The sequence below is a fragment of the Oryzias latipes genome, chromosome 2 (assembly GCF_053564925.1).
Source record: "Oryzias latipes strain Hd-rR chromosome 2, Olatipes_Hd-rR_3.1".
Lineage (NCBI taxonomy): Eukaryota > Metazoa > Chordata > Actinopteri > Beloniformes > Adrianichthyidae > Oryzias > Oryzias latipes.
In genome coordinates, this window is record NC_136238.1 from 20125904 (window position 1) to 20148207 (window position 22304).

The 22304-nt window shown below is 43.8% G+C and overlaps 8 non-coding genes across 8 annotated transcripts; all 8 read right to left on the bottom strand.

The window, feature by feature from the left end:
- Positions 1 to 1122: 1122 nt before the first annotated feature.
- trnah-gug (transfer RNA histidin (anticodon GUG)) lies at positions 1123 to 1194 on the bottom strand. The gene has a single exon. It is a non-coding gene; the product is annotated as a tRNA-His (tRNA).
- A 1558-nt stretch (positions 1195 to 2752) lies between these two features.
- trnah-gug (transfer RNA histidin (anticodon GUG)) lies at positions 2753 to 2824 on the bottom strand. Its single transcript has one exon. It is a non-coding gene; the product is annotated as a tRNA-His (tRNA).
- A 1558-nt stretch (positions 2825 to 4382) lies between these two features.
- On the bottom strand, positions 4383 to 4454 carry trnah-gug (transfer RNA histidin (anticodon GUG)). The gene has a single exon. It is a non-coding gene; the product is annotated as a tRNA-His (tRNA).
- Positions 4455 to 6013: 1559 nt separating this feature from the next.
- On the bottom strand, positions 6014 to 6085 carry trnah-gug (transfer RNA histidin (anticodon GUG)). The gene has a single exon. It is a non-coding gene; the product is annotated as a tRNA-His (tRNA).
- A 1559-nt stretch (positions 6086 to 7644) lies between these two features.
- On the bottom strand, positions 7645 to 7716 carry trnah-gug (transfer RNA histidin (anticodon GUG)). The gene has a single exon. It is a non-coding gene; the product is annotated as a tRNA-His (tRNA).
- A 1559-nt stretch (positions 7717 to 9275) lies between these two features.
- trnah-gug (transfer RNA histidin (anticodon GUG)) lies at positions 9276 to 9347 on the bottom strand. Its single transcript has one exon. It is a non-coding gene; the product is annotated as a tRNA-His (tRNA).
- Positions 9348 to 12534: 3187 nt separating this feature from the next.
- Positions 12535 to 12606, bottom strand: trnah-gug (transfer RNA histidin (anticodon GUG)). The gene has a single exon. It is a non-coding gene; the product is annotated as a tRNA-His (tRNA).
- A 4530-nt stretch (positions 12607 to 17136) lies between these two features.
- On the bottom strand, positions 17137 to 17208 carry trnah-gug (transfer RNA histidin (anticodon GUG)). The gene has a single exon. It is a non-coding gene; the product is annotated as a tRNA-His (tRNA).
- Between the last annotated feature and the right edge of the window lie 5096 nt (positions 17209 to 22304).

Genomic DNA, 22304 nt, shown 5'->3' on the forward strand with positions numbered 1-22304 from the left:
CATGTGTCCAAGGGTCCTTGGGCAAGACATTAAATCCAGTTTTTGTCCTGGTCGTTTAAGGTTGGCGCCAATATTTAGCAATGTGTGAATGTGTGTGTCTATTGGGGAATGGGACTGTGAATTTAAAGCAAGCCTCCTAGGAAGGTAGTAAAGCACTGCATAAGTAGCATATGGTGCTAACTATTTATTCAGATTTTCACCGGTAGAAGAATCTGACAGTGAGATCAATTCAAATGCACAGAATTGTGTGTTGCTGTGACACTTGGATGGGAACTTGGTGACTAAAGGCCATAGATGTTTAAAGCTAAAGCCATGTGCACCTGTACGGTTACTGTGGCTTTTTGGGTTATCCATGCCCATGGATGGTCGTAGAGAGGAGTGGCTGCATTCATAAGGAGAGTACAGGTGTGTTTGAGAGTTCCCTTTAGGCTTGTTGAAAGCAGAAGCTAGGATTGTTATGCGTATGGTAAGTGTTTTGTGAAGTATTCTCTTGTAAGTTGATGTACAGATGATGCTGTTGTACGGAGCTCCTAAGCCATATTCTAATTATAGCACAATTTTGACCTTCAGTTACATAGGCCTTTGCAGCAAAAAAAATACGCAACCCTGGACGGTCAGCACAAGGAACATGCACTGATCACATGAACAGCCCCTGAACAGTCAACATGATAGCAGGGATTAAAATCATTGAAAATCTGTATGACTCACCTACATCTTTCACAACAAATACTCTTAAGACTATCTTTTTTTCAGTTGGGTTAGGGCTCACAATGGCCTTTCCGTCCAACTCCAGCAGCATCGTAGGCCGTCAGGGACAAGTAATAACTCACTCCGCCCTTGGACAGGCGTGACGTAATAGACATAAGAAATTCTCATTGTTTAGTGTACATGAATGAACCCCAAATAATCACAGTTTAATTGAAGTTCCAAAGCATTTTGAAGTTGCGGAAGTGTTGTCCAACAGACTGAAGCTGTTGGGCATGTGGAGTCCAGACAGCCAAGTTCTGGCATCTTGGATGTGTTTTTGCTCCAAGAAGATGTAAAGTTTTACAGCTTTGAAGGGGTTCATGATAAAATCTTGTAAGTTTACAGAAAGGGATTATTCAGAATTTCTGAACATCTTGCTGTGACCCGGATTCGAACCGGGGTTGCTGCGGCCACAACGCAGAGTACTAACCACTATACGATCACAGCTGAGAAGGGATGGTGGTCATAGTTCTACTCTTTGTTGCTCTCCAGGGCTTTTTTGTCAGAACACAGTTGGACCTCAAGAACAGTAGAAATGCTAAGTTTGTTGTCTTCATACACACATATAGGAGAGACACATTTTCACATCACAATCACAGCAGGTGACCACTCTGGTCTTTCATTCACAATACTTTTGTCCCTTTTAGTCAAAAACATTGTTCCATTCTCTCTTTACTTAGTATCAGCCTAACAGCGGCATGTGGGTAGAAATTGGCTTCAATAACCACACAAAAAACACCATAGAGATCTATGTACACCAAGGTGTGAGACAAGAAAACCAACCTTCAAGAAGAAGACTCTATCACAACAGCTGTCTTTACTGAGTCTGAAAGTGACACCAAAATGAAGACAAAAATAATAGGCTCATTTCCACCATGCTTTCCCATGTGTCCAAGGGTCCTTGGGCAAGACATTAAATCCAGTTTTTGTCCTGGTCGTTTAAGGTTGGCGCCAATATTTAGCAATGTGTGAATGTGTGTGTCTATTGGGAAATGGGACTGTGAATTTAAAGCAAGCCTCCTAGGAAGGTAGTAAAGCACTGCATAAGTAGCATATGGTGCTAACTATTTATTCAGATTTTCACCGGTAGAAGAATCTGACAGTGAGATCAATTCAAATGCACAGAATTGTGTGTTGCTGTGACACTTGGATGGGAACTTGGTGACTAAAGGCCATAGATGTTTAAAGCTAAAGCCATGTGCACCTGTTCGGTTACTGTGGCTTTTTGGGTTATCCATGCCCATGGATGGTCGTAGAGAGGAGTGGCTGCATTCATAAGGAGAGTACAGGTGTGTTTGAGAGTTCCCTTTAGGCTTGTTGAAAGCAGAAGCTATGATTGTTATGCGTATGGTAAGTGTTTTGTGAAGTATTCTCTTGTAAGTTGATGTACAGATGATGCTGTTGTACGGAGCTCCTAAGCCATATTCTAATTATAGCACAATTTTGACCTTCAGTTACATAGGCCTTTGCAGCAAAAAAAATACGCAACCCTGGACGGTCAGCACAAGGAACATGCACTGATCACATGAACAGCCCCTGAACAGTCAACATGATAGCAGGGATTAAAATCATTGAAAATCTGTATGACTCACCTACATCTTTCACAACAAATACTCTTAAGACTATCTTTTTTTCAGTTGGGTTAGGGCTCACAATGGCCTTTCCGTCCAACTCCAGCAGCATCGTAGGCCGTCAGGGACAAGTAATAACTCACTCCGCCCTTGGACAGGCGTGACGTAATAGACATTGAAATTCTCATTGTTTAGTGTACATGAATGAACCCCAAATAATCACAGTTTAATTGAAGTTCCAAAGCATTTTGAAGTTGCGGAAGTGTTGTCCAACAGACTGAAGCTATTGGGCATGTGGAGTCCAGACAGCCAAGTTCTGGCATCTTGGATGTGTTTTTGCTCCAAGAAGATGTAAAGTTTTACAGCTTTGAAGGGGTTCATGATAAAATCTTGTAAGTTTACAGAAAGGGATTATTCAGAATTTCTGAACATCTTGCTGTGACCCGGATTCGAACCGGGGTTGCTGCGGCCACAACGCAGAGTACTAACCACTATACGATCACAGCTGAGAAGGGATGGTGGTCATAGTTCTACTCTTTGTTGCTCTCCAGGGCTTTTTTGTCAGAACACAGTTGGACCTCAAGAACAGTAGAAATGCTAAGTTTGTTGTCTTCATACACACATATAGGAGAGACACATTTTCACATCACAATCACAGCAGGTGACCACTCTGGTCTTTCATTCACAATACTTTTGCCCCTTTTAGTCAAAAACATTGTTCCATTCTCTCTTTACTTAGTATCAGCCTAACAGCGGCATGTGGGTAGAAACTGGCTTCAATAACCACACAGAAAACACCATAGAGATCTATGTACACCAAGGTGTGAGACAAGAAAACCAACCTTCAAGAAGAAGACTCTATCACAACAGCTGTCTTTACTGAGTCTGAAAGTGACACCAAAATGAAGACAAAAATAATAGGCTCATTTCCACCATGCCTTCCCATGTGTCCAAGGGTCCTTGGGCAAGACATTAAATCCAGTTTTTGTCCTGGTCGTTTAAGGTTGGCGCCAATATTTAGCAATGTGTGAATGTGTGTGTCTATTGGGGAATGGGACTGTGAATTTAAAGCAAGCCTCCTAGGAAGGTAGTAAAGCACTGCATAAGTAGCATATGGTGCTAACTATTTATTCAGATTTTCACCGGTAGAAGAATCTGACAGTGAGATCAATTCAAATGCACAGAATTGTGTGTTGCTGTGACACTTGGATGGGAACTTGGTGACTAAAGGCCATAGATGTTTAAAGCTAAAGCCATGTGCACCTGTACGGTTACTGTGGCTTTTTGGGTTATCCATGCCCATGGATGGTCGTAGAGAGGAGTGGCTGCATTCATAAGGAGAGTACAGGTGTGTTTGAGAGTTCCCTTTAGGCTTGTTGAAAGCAGAAGCTATGATTGTTATGCGTATGGTAAGTGTTCTGTGAAGTATTCTCTTGTAAGTTGATGTACAGATGATGCTGTTGTACGGAGCTCCTAAGCCATATTCTAATTATAGCACAATTTTGACCTTCAGTTACATAGGCCTTTGCAGCAAAAAAAATACGCAACCCTGGACGGTCAGCACAAGGAACATGCACTGATCACATGAACAGCCCCTGAACAGTCAACAGGATAGCAGGGATTAAAATCATTGAAAATCTGTAGGACTCACCTACATCTTTCACAACAAATACTCTTAAGACTATCTTTTTTTCAGTTGGGTTAGGGCTCACAATGGCCTTTCCGTCCAACTCCAGCAGCATCGTAGGCCGTCAGGGACAAGTAATAACTCACTCCGCCCTTGGACAGGCGTGACGTAATAGACATTGAAATTCTCATTGTTTAGTGTACATGAATGAACCCCAAATAATCACAGTTTAATTGAAGTTCCAAAGCATTTTGAAGTTGCGGAAGTGTTGTCCAACAGACTGAAGCTATTGGGCATGTGGAGTCCAGACAGCCAAGTTCTGGCATCTTGGATGTGTTTTTGCTCCAAGAAGATGTAAAGTTTTACAGCTTTGAAGGGGTTCATGATAAAATCTTGTAAGTTTACAGAAAGGGATTATTCAGAATTTCTGAACATCTTGCTGTGACCCGGATTCGAACCGGGGTTGCTGCGGCCACAACGCAGAGTACTAACCACTATACGATCACAGCTGAGAAGGGATGGTGGTCATAGTTCTACTCTTTGTTGCTCTCCAGGGCTTTTTTGTCAGAACACAGTTGGACCTCAAGAACAGTAGAAATGCTAAGTTTGTTGTCTTCATACACACATATAGGAGAGACACATTTTCACATCACAATCACAGCAGGTGACCACTCTGGTCTTTCATTCACAATACTTTTGCCCCTTTTAGTCAAAAACATTGTTCCATTCTCTCTTTACTTAGTATCAGCCTAACAGCGGCATGTGGGTAGAAACTGGCTTTAATCACCATACAGAAAACACCATAGAGATCTTGGTACACCAAGGTGTAAGACAAAAAAACCAACCTTCAAGAAGAAGACTCTATCATTGCCGCTGTCTTTACTGAGTCTGAAAGTGTCACCAAAATAAAGACAAAAACAACAGGCTCATTTCCACCATGCCTTCCCATCTGTCCAAGGGTCCTTGGGCAAGTCATTAAATCCTGTTTTTGTCCTGGTCGTTTAAGGTTGGCGCCAATATTTAGCAATGTGTGAATGTGTGTGTCTATTGGGGAATGGGACTGTGAATTTAAAGCAAGCCTTCTATGAAGGTAGTAAAGCACTGCATAAGTAGCATATGGTGCTAACTATTTATTCAGATTTTCACCGGTAGAAGAATCTGACAGTGAGATCAATTCAAATGCACAGAATTGTGTGTTGCTGTGACACTTGGATGGGAACTTGGTGACTAAAGGCCATAGATGTTTAAAGCTAAAGCCATGTGCACCTGTACGGTTACTGTGGCTTTTTGGGTTATCCATGCCCATGGATGGTCGTAGAGAGGAGTGGCTGCATTCATAAGGAGAGTACAGGTGTGTTTGAGAGTTCCCTTTAGGCTTGTTGAAAGCAGAAGCTAGGATTGTTATGCGTATGGTAAGTGTTTTGTGAAGTATTCTCTTGTAAGTTGATGTACAGATGATGCTGTTGTACGGAGCTCCTAAGCCATATTCTAATTATAGCACAATTTTGACCTTCAGTTACATAGGCCTTTGCAGCAAAAAAAATACGCAACCCTGGACGGTCAGCACAAGGAACATGCACTGATCACATGAACAGCCCCTGAACAGTCAACATGATAGCAGGGATTAAAATCATTGAAAATCTGTATGACTCACCTACATCTTTCACAACAAATACTCTTAAGACTATCTTTTTTTCAGTTGGGTTAGGGCTCACAATGGCCTTTCCGTCCAACTCCAGCAGCATCGTAGGCCGTCAGGGACAAGTAATAACTCACTCCGCCCTTGGACAGGCGTGACGTAATAGACATAAGAAATTCTCATTGTTTAGTGTACATGAATGAACCCCAAATAATCACAGTTTAATTGAAGTTCCAAAGCATTTTGAAGTTGCGGAAGTGTTGTCCAACAGACTGAAGCTGTTGGGCATGTGGAGTCCAGACAGCCAAGTTCTGGCATCTTGGATGTGTTTTTGCTCCAAGAAGATGTAAAGTTTTACAGCTTTGAAGGGGTTCATGATAAAATCTTGTAAGTTTACAGAAAGGGATTATTCAGAATTTCTGAACATCTTGCTGTGACCCGGATTCGAACCGGGGTTGCTGCGGCCACAACGCAGAGTACTAACCACTATACGATCACAGCTGAGAAGGGATGGTGGTCATAGTTCTACTCTTTGTTGCTCTCCAGGGCTTTTTTGTCAGAACACAGTTGGACCTCAAGAACAGTAGAAATGCTAAGTTTGTTGTCTTCATACACACATATAGGAGAGACACATTTTCACATCACAATCACAGCAGGTGACCACTCTGGTCTTTCATTCACAATACTTTTGTCCCTTTTAGTCAAAAACATTGTTCCATTCTCTCTTTACTTAGTATCAGCCTAACAGCGGCATGTGGGTAGAAATTGGCTTCAATAACCACACAAAAAACACCATAGAGATCTATGTACACCAAGGTGTGAGACAAGAAAACCAACCTTCAAGAAGAAGACTCTATCACAACAGCTGTCTTTACTGAGTCTGAAAGTGACACCAAAATGAAGACAAAAATAATAGGCTCATTTCCACCATGCTTTCCCATGTGTCCAAGGGTCCTTGGGCAAGACATTAAATCCAGTTTTTGTCCTGGTCGTTTAAGGTTGGCGCCAATATTTAGCAATGTGTGAATGTGTGTGTCTATTGGGGAATGGGACTGTGAATTTAAAGCAAGCCTCCTAGGAAGGTAGTAAAGCACTGCATAAGTAGCATATGGTGCTAACTATTTATTCAGATTTTCACCGGTAGAAGAATCTGACAGTGAGATCAATTCAAATGCACAGAATTGTGTGTTGCTGTGACACTTGGATGGGAACTTGGTGACTAAAGGCCATAGATGTTTAAAGCTAAAGCCATGTGCACCTGTACGGTTACTGTGGCTTTTTGGGTTATCCATGCCCATGGATGGTCGTAGAGAGGAGTGGCTGCATTCATAAGGAGAGTACAGGTGTGTTTGAGAGTTCCCTTTAGGCTTGTTGAAAGCAGAAGCTAGGATTGTTATGCGTATGGTAAGTGTTTTGTGAAGTATTCTCTTGTAAGTTGATGTACAGATGATGCTGTTGTACGGAGCTCCTAAGCCATATTCTAATTATAGCACAATTTTGACCTTCAGTTACATAGGCCTTTGCAGCAAAAAAAATACGCAACCCTGGACGGTCAGCACAAGGAACATGCACTGATCACATGAACAGCCCCTGAACAGTCAACATGATAGCAGGGATTAAAATCATTGAAAATCTGTATGACTCACCTACATCTTTCACAACAAATACTCTTAAGACTATCTTTTTTTCAGTTGGGTTAGGGCTCACAATGGCCTTTCCGTCCAACTCCAGCAGCATCGTAGGCCGTCAGGGACAAGTAATAACTCACTCCGCCCTTGGACAGGCGTGACGTAATAGACATAAGAAATTCTCATTGTTTAGTGTACATGAATGAACCCCAAATAATCACAGTTTAATTGAAGTTCCAAAGCATTTTGAAGTTGCGGAAGTGTTGTCCAACAGACTGAAGCTGTTGGGCATGTGGAGTCCAGACAGCCAAGTTCTGGCATCTTGGATGTGTTTTTGCTCCAAGAAGATGTAAAGTTTTACAGCTTTGAAGGGGTTCATGATAAAATCTTGTAAGTTTACAGAAAGGGATTATTCAGAATTTCTGAACATCTTGCTGTGACCCGGATTCGAACCGGGGTTGCTGCGGCCACAACGCAGAGTACTAACCACTATACGATCACAGCTGAGAAGGGATGGTGGTCATAGTTCTACTCTTTGTTGCTCTCCAGGGCTTTTTTGTCAGAACACAGTTGGACCTCAAGAACAGTAGAAATGCTAAGTTTGTTGTCTTCATACACACATATAGGAGAGACACATTTTCACATCACAATCACAGCAGGTGACCACTCTGGTCTTTCATTCACAATACTTTTGTCCCTTTTAGTCAAAAACATTGTTCCATTCTCTCTTTACTTAGTATCAGCCTAACAGCGGCATGTGGGTAGAAATTGGCTTCAATAACCACACAAAAAACACCATAGAGATCTATGTACACCAAGGTGTGAGACAAGAAAACCAACCTTCAAGAAGAAGACTCTATCACAACAGCTGTCTTTACTGAGTCTGAAAGTGACACCAAAATGAAGACAAAAATAATAGGCTCATTTCCACCATGCTTTCCCATGTGTCCAAGGGTCCTTGGGCAAGACATTAAATCCAGTTTTTGTCCTGGTCGTTTAAGGTTGGCGCCAATATTTAGCAATGTGTGAATGTGTGTGTCTATTGGGGAATGGGACTGTGAATTTAAAGCAAGCCTCCTAGGAAGGTAGTAAAGCACTGCATAAGTAGCATATGGTGCTAACTATTTATTCAGATTTTCACCGGTAGAAGAATCTGACAGTGAGATCAATTCAAATGCACAGAATTGTGTGTTGCTGTGACACTTGGATGGGAACTTGGTGACTAAAGGCCATAGATGTTTAAAGCTAAAGCCATGTGCACCTGTACGGTTACTGTGGCTTTTTGGGTTATCCATGCCCATGGATGGTCGTAGAGAGGAGTGGCTGCATTCATAAGGAGAGTACAGGTGTGTTTGAGAGTTCCCTTTAGGCTTGTTGAAAGCAGAAGCTAGGATTGTTATGCGTATGGTAAGTGTTTTGTGAAGTATTCTCTTGTAAGTTGATGTACAGATGATGCTGTTGTACGGAGCTCCTAAGCCATATTCTAATTATAGCACAATTTTGACCTTCAGTTACATAGGCCTTTGCAGCAAAAAAAATACGCAACCCTGGACGGTCAGCACAAGGAACATGCACTGATCACATGAACAGCCCCTGAACAGTCAACATGATAGCAGGGATTAAAATCATTGAAAATCTGTATGACTCACCTACATCTTTCACAACAAATACTCTTAAGACTATCTTTTTTTCAGTTGGGTTAGGGCTCACAATGGCCTTTCCGTCCAACTCCAGCAGCATCGTAGGCCGTCAGGGACAAGTAATAACTCACTCCGCCCTTGGACAGGCGTGACGTAATAGACATAAGAAATTCTCATTGTTTAGTGTACATGAATGAACCCCAAATAATCACAGTTTAATTGAAGTTCCAAAGCATTTTGAAGTTGCGGAAGTGTTGTCCAACAGACTGAAGCTGTTGGGCATGTGGAGTCCAGACAGCCAAGTTCTGGCATCTTGGATGTGTTTTTGCTCCAAGAAGATGTAAAGTTTTACAGCTTTGAAGGGGTTCATGATAAAATCTTGTAAGTTTACAGAAAGGGATTATTCAGAATTTCTGAACATCTTGCTGTGACCCGGATTCGAACCGGGGTTGCTGCGGCCACAACGCAGAGTACTAACCACTATACGATCACAGCTGAGAAGGGATGGTGGTCATAGTTCTACTCTTTGTTGCTCTCCAGGGCTTTTTTGTCAGAACACAGTTGGACCTCAAGAACAGTAGAAATGCTAAGTTTGTTGTCTTCATACACACATATAGGAGAGACACATTTTCACATCACAATCACAGCAGGTGACCACTCTGGTCTTTCATTCACAATACTTTTGTCCCTTTTAGTCAAAAACATTGTTCCATTCTCTCTTTACTTAGTATCAGCCTAACAGCGGCATGTGGGTAGAAATTGGCTTCAATAACCACACAAAAAACACCATAGAGATCTATGTACACCAAGGTGTGAGACAAGAAAACCAACCTTCAAGAAGAAGACTCTATCACAACAGCTGTCTTTACTGAGTCTGAAAGTGACACCAAAATGAAGACAAAAATAATAGGCTCATTTCCACCATGCTTTCCCATGTGTCCAAGGGTCCTTGGGCAAGACATTAAATCCAGTTTTTGTCCTGGTCGTTTAAGGTTGGCGCCAATATTTAGCAATGTGTGAATGTGTGTGTCTATTGGGAAATGGGACTGTGAATTTAAAGCAAGCCTCCTAGGAAGGTAGTAAAGCACTGCATAAGTAGCATATGGTGCTAACTATTTATTCAGATTTTCACCGGTAGAAGAATCTGACAGTGAGATCAATTCAAATGCACAGAATTGTGTGTTGCTGTGACACTTGGATGGGAACTTGGTGACTAAAGGCCATAGATGTTTAAAGCTAAAGCCATGTGCACCTGTTCGGTTACTGTGGCTTTTTGGGTTATCCATGCCCATGGATGGTCGTAGAGAGGAGTGGCTGCATTCATAAGGAGAGTACAGGTGTGTTTGAGAGTTCCCTTTAGGCTTGTTGAAAGCAGAAGCTATGATTGTTATGCGTATGGTAAGTGTTTTGTGAAGTATTCTCTTGTAAGTTGATGTACAGATGATGCTGTTGTACGGAGCTCCTAAGCCATATTCTAATTATAGCACAATTTTGACCTTCAGTTACATAGGCCTTTGCAGCAAAAAAAATACGCAACCCTGGACGGTCAGCACAAGGAACATGCACTGATCACATGAACAGCCCCTGAACAGTCAACATGATAGCAGGGATTAAAATCATTGAAAATCTGTATGACTCACCTACATCTTTCACAACAAATACTCTTAAGACTATCTTTTTTTCAGTTGGGTTAGGGCTCACAATGGCCTTTCCGTCCAACTCCAGCAGCATCGTAGGCCGTCAGGGACAAGTAATAACTCACTCCGCCCTTGGACAGGCGTGACGTAATAGACATTGAAATTCTCATTGTTTAGTGTACATGAATGAACCCCAAATAATCACAGTTTAATTGAAGTTCCAAAGCATTTTGAAGTTGCGGAAGTGTTGTCCAACAGACTGAAGCTGTTGGGCATGTGGAGTCCAGACAGCCAAGTTCTGGCATCTTGGATGTGTTTTTGCTCCAAGAAGATGTAAAGTTTTACAGCTTTGAAGGGGTTCATGATAAAATCTTGTAAGTTTACAGAAAGGGATTATTCAGAATTTCTGAACATCTTGCTGTGACCCGGATACGAACCGGGGTTGCTGCAGCCACAACGCAGAGTACTAACCACTATACGATCACAGCTGAGAAGGGATGGTGGTCATAGTTCTACTCTTTGTTGCTCTCCAGGGCTTTTTTGTCAGAACACAGTTGGACCTCAAGAACAGTAGAAATGCTAAGTTTGTTGTCTTCATACACACATATAGGAGAGACACATTTTCACATCACAATCACAGCAGGTGACCACTCTGGTCTTTCATTCACAATACTTTTGCCCCTTTTAGTCAAAAACATTGTTCCATTCTCTCTTTACTTAGTATCAGCCTAACAGCGGCATGTGGGTAGAAACTGGCTTCAATAACCACACAGAAAACACCATAGAGATCTATGTACACCAAGGTGTGAGACAAGAAAACCAACCTTCAAGAAGAAGACTCTATCACAACAGCTGTCTTTACTGAGTCTGAAAGTGACACCAAAATGAAGACAAAAATAATAGGCTCATTTCCACCATGCCTTCCCATGTGTCCAAGGGTCCTTGGGCAAGACATTAAATCCTGTTTTTGTCCTGGTCGTTTAAGGTTGGCGCCAATATTTAGCAATGTGTGAATGTGTGTGTCTATTGGGGAATGGGACTGTGAATTTAAAGCAAGCCTCCTAGGAAGGTAGTAAAGCACTGCATAAGTAGCATATGCTGCTAACTATTTATTCAGATTTTCACCGGTAGAAGAATCTGACAGTGAGATCAATTCAAATGCACAGAATTGTGTGTTGCTGTGACACTTGGATGGGAACTTGGTGACTAAAGGCCATAGATGTTTAAAGCTAAAGCCATGTGCACCTGTACGGTTGCTGTGGCTTTTGGGTTATCCATGCCCATGGATGGTCGTAGAGAGGAGTGGCTGCATTCATAAGGAGAGTACAGGTGTGTTTGAGAGTTCCCTTTAGGCTTGTTGAAAGCAGAAGCTATGATTGTTATGCGTATGGTAAGTGTTTTGTGAAGTATTCTCTTGTAAGTTGATGTACAGATGATGCTGTTGTACGGAGCTCCTAAGCCATATTCTAATTATAGCACAATTTTGACCTTCAGTTACATAGGCCTTTGCAGCAAAAAAAATACGCAACCCTGGACGGTCAGCACAAGGAACATGCACTGATCACATGAACAGCCCCTGAACAGTCAACATGATAGCAGGGATTAAAATCATTGAAAATCTGTATGACTCACCTACATCTTTCACAACAAATACTCTTAAGACTATCTTTTTTTCAGTTGGGTTAGGGCTCACAATGGCCTTTCCGTCCAACTCCAGCAGCATCGTAGGCCGTCAGGGACAAGTAATAACTCACTCCGCCCTTGGACAGGCGTGACGTAATAGACATTGAAATTCTCATTGTTTAGTGTACATGAATGAACCCCAAATAATCACAGTTTAATTGAAGTTCCAAAGCATTTTGAAGTTGCGGAAGTGTTGTCCAACAGACTGAAGCTGTTGGGCATGTGGAGTCCAGACAGCCAAGTTCTGGCATCTTGGATGTGTTTTTGCTCCAAGAAGATGTAAAGTTTTACAGCTTTGAAGGGGTTCATGATAAAATCTTGTAAGTTTACAGAAAGGGATTATTCAGAATTTCTGAACATCTTGCTGTGACCCGGATTCGAACCGGGGTTGCTGCGGCCACAACGCAGAGTACTAACCACTATACGATCACAGCTGAGAAGGGATGGTGGTCATAGTTCTACTCTTTGTTGCTCTCCAGGGCTTTTTTTGTCAGAACACAGTTGGACCTCAAGAACAGTAGAAATGCTAAGTTTGTTGTCTTCATACACACATATAAGAGAGACACATTTTCACATCACAATCACAGCAGGTGACCACTCTGGTCTTTCATTCACAATACTTTTGCCCCTTTTAGTCAAAAACATTGTTCCATTCTCTCTTTACTTAGTATCAGCCTAACAGCGGCATGTGGGTAGAAATTGGCTTCAATAACCACACAGAAAACACCATAGAGATCTATGTACACCAAGGTGTGAGACAAGAAAACCAACCTTCAAGAAGAAGACTCTATCATTGCCGCTGTCTTTACTGAGTCTGAAAGTGACACCAAAATGAAGACAAAAATAATAGGCTCATTTCCACCATGCCTTCCCATGTGTCCAAGGGTCCTTGGGCAAGACATTAAATCCAGTTTTTGTCCTGGTCGTTTAAGGTTGGCGCCAATATTTAGCAATGTGTGAATGTGTGTGTCTATTGGGGAATGGGACTGTGAATTTAAAGCAAGCCTCCTAGGAAGGTAGTAAAGCACTGCATAAGTAGCATATGCTGCTAACTATTTATTCAGATTTTCACCGGTAGAAGAATCTGACAGTGAGATCAATTCAAATGCACAGAATTGTGTGTTGCTGTGACACTTGGATGGGAACTTGGTGACTAAAGGCCATAGATGTTTAAAGCTAAAGCCATGTGCACCTGTACGGTTACTGTGGCTTTTTGGGTTATCCATGCCCATGGATGGTCGTAGAGAGGAGTGGCTGCATTCATAAGGAGAGTACAGGTGTGTTTGAGAGTTCCCTTTAGGCTTGTTGAAAGCAGAAGCTATGATTGTTATGCGTATGGTAAGTGTTTTGTGAAGTATTCTCTTGTAAGTTGATGTACAGATGATGCTGTTGTACGGAGCTCCTAAGCCATATTCTAATTATAGCACAATTTTGACCTTCAGTTACATAGGCCTTTGCAGCAAAAAAAATACGCAACCCTGGACGGTCAGCACAAGGAACATGCACTGATCACATGAACAGCCCCTGAACAGTCAACATGATAGCAGGGATTAAAATCATTGAAAATCTGTAGGACTCACCTACATCTTTCACAACAAATACTCTTAAGACTATCTTTTTTTCAGTTGGGTTAGTATGGAATTACGTTTCTGCCAATAAGTGAAAGGGCGTAAAGACAACTAAGCGGGCGTATTTAGGAACTGAGTGAGTGAACCTTAAAACCGCGCAGGCGCAATTCTAACTGAGAAGTGATCTTGCGCGGTCAATTCCTTTTTGCGCGCTCATGTGGATTTACGCTCAGTGTTAAGGGGGCGTTTTTGTCACTTTTGGGGCAGGAACCTTTCTGGTTGATCTGATTGGCTGAAATTCGCATGGCTTATCGGCGAGGCAGAGGGGCGGGACCTTCATTTTTCAGTGCGGGGGGGGGGGGGGGTTTAACAGGCGGCTCTTGAGCTGCATGCAGCTCTCTGCCTTTTATCATATTTTCTATATTCACTACTTTCACAACCATAAGGTGAAAGTCTTACATTTTCTCCAAAATTTACAGAGCGGCCCTAATGTGTTATTGTGTGACTTCAGCAAAGAGGATCGAGGAGAGAACAGCAGAACAGCATGATGACGGTACGGAGAGAGGAGAGGACGTGAAAGAAGACCCCCCCCCCCCCATAGTACAAAGGAGCAGATATGAGCATAATGCAGAACTACTTCGTTTTGGAAACCCTGGAAATGCAAAGAGACACGATTATGAGGCATAGTTTAAACTGCAAGCTATCAGCTACGCGGAGGAACACGGGAATAGAGCAGCTGTGGTTCGGTTAAATTAGATCTTCACAGATTCTGACTTCCTGCTTCAATAACTCTTCTGATCAACGTTCAAATGTGTCAGCAAGTATGTCACTCATTTTGTATTAACACAGAGAGTGAACTACAAAAGCATTTTTAAAGAAAAAAGTTTGTTTTTATTGCCTTTTAATCAGAATTGTTCGTTTCAAGCTGTGAATGCAAACAGAGCAGCGAGCCGGCTGCCAAGGGACCGTCAACAAAGTGCAACCTCTGTGAAACAGCATTCTGTAAAAATCAGTGAACTTTTAAAAAGCGAATAAATGTCTATATTTATATGGACTGGTAATGAAGACTCGTCAGCATAGTCATGCTACATTATTATTTATTATACTAAATTTTGTTAGAAAGTCAACCTCTATTTTATTTCTTATAGTTCTTAAAATTTAATAGAGATATGAATCATAACATAAATACTCAATAGCTCTGAAGATACTAAAACTTCTGTCACCAAACCTCCTGTACTGACTAATCATGACCTTATTTTCCTACTAAAATAAAGATTATGCAAAAAAATTTTTTGGCACCTTCAGAGCTATTCAGGGTTTTTGACCAAATCTGATCCATTTGTAAATATGAAAAATTCCTATAAATAAATAAAGTGAACTATTGACATTCTTTATTTTAGTATGACAATAAGGTCATGTCAAGTTACTGATAACTTTAGTCATGATTCATATCTATTAAAATTTGAAAAATTATATGAAACAAGGTAAAATAAAGATGGACTTTCCTACAAAATATGCATTGTAACAAGAATATGCTTTATAATAGTTTTATGATTTTTTTGTAAGATTATTGATTTTTACACAGTGGTGTTTCACAGAGGTTGCACTTAGTTGACGGTCCCTTGGCAGCCGGCTGCTGCATGTCTGCATTCACAGCTTAAAGCGAACAATTTTGATTAAAAGGCAAAAAAACGATCTTTTTTCTTCAGAAATGCATTTGTGGTTCACTCTCTGTGTTGATACAAAAGGATTTAGATACTTGCTGACATATTTGAACGTTGATCAGAAGAGTTATTGGAAGAAGCAAGAAGTCCGAACCTTGAAGATCTTTCTAACTTATCGAACCTCAGCTGCCAGAGAATTTAAAATAATGAATCTATGGTTCGGAAGTGAGGACGCTGGAAAACCAACTCTGACAAGACAAGAAGACGCAGCAGCTGCTGAGTTTCCGCGGATAAGAAAAGGCCTGCGTTGGAAGATCGACTCGAGGCTCAGCGCTGCTATCAGCAGATGACCGTGAAAAGCTGTCCATCCTCCCCCCTTACCGGGACGCAGCGCCGGCGAATTACTTTGGGACTGCAGGACTTAAACTTGGCCTGACGCGTCTGCTTTCACTGTTCTTAGGAGCCGCATAGCAAAGAGATGGACTCTGATGAGGAAAGGGAAGCCGGTATGTCTGATAGAGATGTAGTCCAGCTGTTCCAGATGCAGAAGATGAGGACTTTGATGGATTAGAAATGCTGATTGATGACTGAAAAAATAGATCACAACCAACTCAGTTTTGCGCTCGCTGCCTTTTTCAAACACACACCAGCATGCATGTTTCACCGGTATGTGTGTTAACGTTAAATACAGAAAAACACTCAAAACTGAAACGGCGCTGTTGTAATGAGAGGAGGGGGTTATGGCACATAACATGGCTTTAATTGTGTGTTTGTCTGGCAGGTCAGTGTGTGTTGTGACTCATTAAATATCACAGTTAGAAATGTCAGCTCTTTGTGTCAAACTTGTTTGTCCCCCCCTGTTAGAGGCAATCATAGAAAAAAAAAACGTGGATGTAACGTGGATTAAAACATTAACCAACGACCCAAAACTAAGGTAAGAAAGTGCAGCGGGTTTTTTTGTGGTGTAAGTTTTTCTCATGTGAAATCCACTGCATTTGTTACAGTTTTAATGCTTTTAATCCACGTTACAGCCGCCGTTCCTTTTCTATTAAAGCCCCAAAATGAAAGTCCCGCCCCGCTGCTTGGCATGCAAATTTCAGCCAATCAGATCAACCAGAAATGTTCCTGCCCCCAAGTGACAAAAACGCCCCCTTAACACTGAGCGTAAATCCAGGTGAGGGCGCAAAAGAGAACTGACCGAGCAGGATTACTGCTCAGTTAGGATTTCAGCCGTTCAGTTGTAAAATACGGGGTCGCTTGGTTAGAATTGCGCCATCACAGTTTTAAGGTTCACTCACTCAGTTTCTAAATACGCCCGCTTAGTTGTCTTTACGCCCTTTCAATTTTTGGCATTTATGTAATTCGATAGTTAGGGCTCACAATGGCCTTTCCGTCCAACTCCAGCAGCATCGTAGGCCGTCAGGGACAAGTAATAACTCACTCCGCCCTTGGACAGGCGTGACGTAATAGACATTGAAATTCTCATTGTTTAGTGTACATGAATGAACCCCAAATAATCACAGTTTAATTGAAGTTCCAAAGCATTTTGAAGTTGCGGAAGTGTTGTCCAACAGACTGAAGCTGTTGGGCATGTGGAGTCCAGACAGCCAAGTTCTGGCATCTTGGATGTGTTTTTGCTCCAAGAAGATGTAAAGTTTTACAGCTTTGAAGGGGTTCATGATAAAATCTTGTAAGTTTACAGAAAGGGATTATTCAGAATTTCTGAACATCTTGCTGTGACCCGGATTCGAACCGGGGTTGCTGCGGCCACAACGCAGAGTACTAACCACTATACGATCACAGCTGAGAAGGGATGGTGGTCATAGTTCTACTCTTTGTTGCTCTCCAGGGCTTTTTTGTCAGAACACAGTTGGACCTCAAGAACAGTAGAAATGCTAAGTTTGTTGTCTTCATACACACATATAGGAGAGACACATTTTCACATCACAATCACAGCAGGTGACCACTCTGGTCTTTCATTCACAATACTTTTGTCCCTTTTAGTCAAAAACATTGTTCCATTCTCTCTTTACTTAGTATCAGCCTAACAGCGGCATGTGGGTAGAAACTGGCTTTAATCACCATACAGAAAACACCATAGAGATCTTGGTACACCAAGGTGTGAGACAAAAAAACCAACCTTCAAGAAGAAGACTCTATCATTGCCGATGTTTTTACTGAGTCTGAAAGTGACACCAAAATGAAGACAAAAACAACAGGCTCATTTCCACCATGCCTTCCCATCTGTCCAAGGGTCCTTGGGCAAGTCATTAAATCCTGTTTTTGTCCTGGTCGTTTAAGGTTGGCGCCAATATTTAGCAATGTGTCAATGTGTGTGTCTATTGGGGAATGGGACTGTGAATTTAAAGCAAGCCTTCTATGAAGGTAGTAAAGCACTGCATAAGTAGCATATGGTGCTAACTATTTATTCAGATTTTCACCGGTAGAAGAATCTGACAGTGAGATCAATTCAAATGCACAGAATTGTGTGTTCCTGTGACACTTGGATGGGAACTTGGTGACTGAAGGCCATAGATGTTTAAAGCTAAAGCCATGTGCACCTGTACGGTTGCTGTGGCTTTTTGGGTTATCATGCCCATGGATGGTCGTAGAGAGGAGTGGCTGCATTCATAAGGAGAGTACCGGTGTGTTTGAGAGTTCCCTTTAGGCTTGTTGAAAGCAGAAGCTATGATTGTTGTGCGTATGGTAAGTGTTTTGTGAGGTATTCTCTTGTAAGTTTTTTTTTTTTTTTTTTTTTTTTTTCTTTTTTCAACTTGTCCTGTCCAACAGCTAGGCAGACAGATGAGAGCTGAGGGCCTCTTGGGTTGGACATATTTTACTTTAACAAGAGGGGTTATTAATCTTCAGACAAACCAAAGGTATGTCTGAATAAACCCCTTTTGTAATTGAGGCCAAACTTTATTAATTTCAAACATGTCTGAAAATCTTTGGTGTTGGACCTGACGGAAAAGGAAAGAGGGGAAGAAGAAAGAGGGACGTTAGAGAGAGGGGGGGTAGGGGGTGATAATAGGAGGGGAAAGGGGATAAGACCATGAAGCAGCATAAAGCAACAAGTTTACTGGTTGTTAATCATTATGGTAAGGTTCAAATGTAAAAAAAAAACAAAAAAAAAAGGGCGGAGCCTGTCCACACACACACTCAAATGTTATAAACACACTTGTTAGTTGCAAAAATGTCCACCTGTCGACATGTACACAAAACAGATAGTGTTCACACGCATACTTATGCCTTAAAACCAACTAGTGTGAAATATTTCAGTCATTCAGTCTGTTGAGCTGACACCTGTGCTCAGGTGAGTGTTTATGTTCTTCTAAAATGGATGGTGGAACGTGAAAAGAAGGAGGGAGAGTGCCCAGCCATCCCCACCCCAAGACCCCCACCGCACCAGCAGCGGCAGCCGGATTCCCCCCAACACCACACGGGAACCGGCAGGGAACAACCGCCGCCCGGGCGACCAAGCCCGCCACCCAGGCCAGGGCCAGCAGGGCCGCCGCAAGGCCCCCAGAGCCAGAGAGCAGGGAGGCACGGAGGGAAAGAGGGCGCCGCCCCAGCCCAACCAGGAGAGCAGCCCCCCCGCCGCGCCGGGAGAACCCAACGCAGGGCCCCACCGGAGAAGGACGCCCACAGCCCCAGACGAGCACCCCACCACCACCCAGGAGTTCCGGGCATCCCCCCGCCCCAACCCCAGGTACGGGCCAGGACCCCCCAAGGGAGACCCACTCCGCACTCCAGGCAGCCATCCGCCCGGCCAACGGTTGGTCCAGGGAGGAGCGAGGCAGGGGCCCGCCGCCCCCGCCCAGGAGGGGGGAACCCCGGGGAAAAAAGAGGGCCCACAAGGGGTGTTGTAAATATGGCCCGACCAGGCTCGGCCACAGTTGGAAATTTGGCGGGGCCCAGCACTCAGGAGCAAGGACCAGAACCCACCCCCCAGGGACACGAACACCCCCGGCTCAGATGTAATGTGAACCCCCCCACCGCGCGGAGAGAGCACCGCCGGGCCCAGGAAGCCAGCACCCCGGGGACACAGCCGCCGTTGCAAAGGGGCCCGTACCCCCCACCAGGGAAGAGGCAGGGGACAGATGGTCCTAGGTCCCACCTTCCTTGCAAAATGTGTGTGCGTGTATGTGTGTTTGAGAGAGTGTGTGTGTGCATGTGTGTGTGTTTATGTTGGGATGTATATATTGAGGGGGGAGGGGTGTGTGTACTAAGGGGGGTGCGGTTAAAATTGGCGGGTAGGGCACTAAGGGGACGTCTCCTGATTACTCACAGTGACGTCCCCTCACCCTCCCCACCAAGGGGCCCTAAATGTCTAAGGTGCGGTTAAAATTGGCGGGTAGGGTGCTAGGAGGACATCCGCTGCTTGCTGGCAGTGATGTCCAAGCACCCCCCCTACCAAGGGCCCTACATGTCTAAGGTGCAAATAAAACCGAAAGAGGGGGGGCCCACTCCATACGGCAACCACAGGAGGGGGGTCACTGTCTAGTAAACCCCCCCCCCCAAGGCTCATCGCAGGCTAAGCCCCCCACCCCCTCACCCTATTATGAGGTTATATGAGGAAGGGGGTAAGTTGGGGACAGATGATAGACTGTCCCCCGGTGGTCAAACAGCCGTCCCCCGCCCCCCCCCCCCCAGCAAGGGGGCCAGGCCCACCCAGCCCCGGGGCCCCACCCCCGGAGGCGCAGACACCCCAGGCCCAGCACCACCACCCCCACACAGAGAGAGGGGAGCCAGAAAGCGCCGGCCCCCCCCGGAGCAAGCCCAGGCCCCCACCCCCAAACGCCGGCCCTAGAAGAGCTCTGGTCAGGCCTCGACGGGACCGAGGCAGCCAACCGGCCGGGGAAACCGCCGATGGCCTCAGCGGAGACCCCGACCCGTCAACCCCCCCTGCCCCGTACCAATAGTGGCCCCCCCCCTCCCCCAGAATGCCCCCCCACAGGACAGGGCCGACAAGACCCCCACCCCACCCCACCCCCAGACCCCGCAGCCGAAGCGGATGACACCCAGAGCGACCGGGGGCCCCAAGAGGGTTGTCCCGTCCCGCCCCAGAGCCAGGGAAGGGCCGATCCCAGCCCCAGGTGTAGACGGGAAGCCCATCCAGCGCCGCTGGGCCCCCCCCCCCGAGCAGCGCCCCCCGCCAACCCCCCCCAGCACAGGCAAAGGGACCACCCCCCCAAGCCAAGCCAGACCACCACCCCACCCCCCCCACCACGCACCCCCACACCCAAGCCCAGAGGACCACGCAGCGCCCCAGGCCGCCCCACCCAGGCGCCGGACCCGACCCCCCGACCAACGGAGCCCCCACCACCCCCGGCCAGGCACCGGAGGCCCCGACCCCCACCCCGGCCCACGGCAGAAGGGCAAGGAGCAGCGACGACCATGCCCCCCCCACCCCCTAAGTCACGGAGTTAGCTATGGGAGACCAGAGAGACCGAATTCTTTCAAAGTTACTTGAACTTTGGGCTGACATTTTTTCCAAGCTGATATGATCAAGCAGCAGATTTCTGTGTTGACTTATATTTATATTTTTTTTGCTTTTCCAATTTATTAAAATAGTTTTTTTAGCAATGCAAAGAGTTATGAAAATGATAGAGCCTAATCCTCCTTCTACATCGATGGCACTCATGTCACCAAGCACACAAAGTGACGGTGAAGCTGTGATTGAAACCTTAAGCCAGACTGATAGATCGGCACATACCTGCTGCCAGAGAGCCTGGACAGGCGTGCAGAACCATAGTGCATGCATGTAATTGTCGGGTAGATTACTGTCACAGTGCTGACAAATGTCTGAGTTACTGAGACCCATCTTGAACATCCTCTGTCCAGTGTAGTAAATTCTGTGAAGAGTTTTGAAATGGATTAGCTGCAGATTTGGATTTTTTGTCATTTTGAAGGTGTTTAGACAAAGTTCTGACCAAAAATTTTCATCTGTGCTGATGCTCAAATCCGCATCCCATTTTGTTGTCGGAAGTGAAATATTGTTATCTAAATTACATAAAAGTTTGTATATTTTGGAGAGAGTTTTATTCATTGAGAAATTGATCAGAGTGGTAACTACATCTGGTAGCTTTAAATCGTTGTCTCTGTATTTAAACTTTTTAGTAATAATTGATTTAAGTTGCTGATATTCCAAGAAGTTATATATTCCATGTTTGTCTTGAAGTTCCTGGGGAGTTATGAATCTTCTATCAATAATTATGTGCTCTAGTTGTTTTATGCCCCCTGCTTGCCAAGCTGGGAAGTGGATAATTTTTTTGTTTATGAGGATGTCTGGGTTGTTCCAGATGGGTGTCATTTTGCACGGTTGAATTGATGATTTTGATATTTTGAGAAATTCCCACCAGGCTGTTAAAGTGGCATTTATATTAATACTTTTGAAACAATCCTGTTTTTTAACTATTTGACTAATAAATGGAAGATCTGACAGGTTGATCTTTCCACATAACGCCTGTTCCAAGTCTAACCATGAGTTGGTTTCTGGATTATTTTTTAACCATTTTAAGATGTATTGTAATCTATTTGCAAGAAAGTAATTGTGGAAGTTAGGTAATTCTAATCCTCCACAGCTTTTTGCAGATTTTAAAGTTTTTAGACTAATTCTTGCAGGTTTATTGTTCCATAGAAAGCTTGATATGGATGAGTCTAATGTTTTGAACCATTTTAATGGCGGTTGTGTGGGAATCATTGAGAAGAGATAATTAACTTTGGGTAAGATTTTCATTTTAACCGTGGCTACCTTGCCCATAAGGGACAAAGGCAGGTTGGTCCAGCGTGTTAGGTCGTCCTGTATGTTTTTCAGTAATGGGGTGTAGTTTAGCAGCACCAGTTCTGATATTTTGGGGGAAAAATAAATACCTAGATATTTTATATTGCCTGATTTAA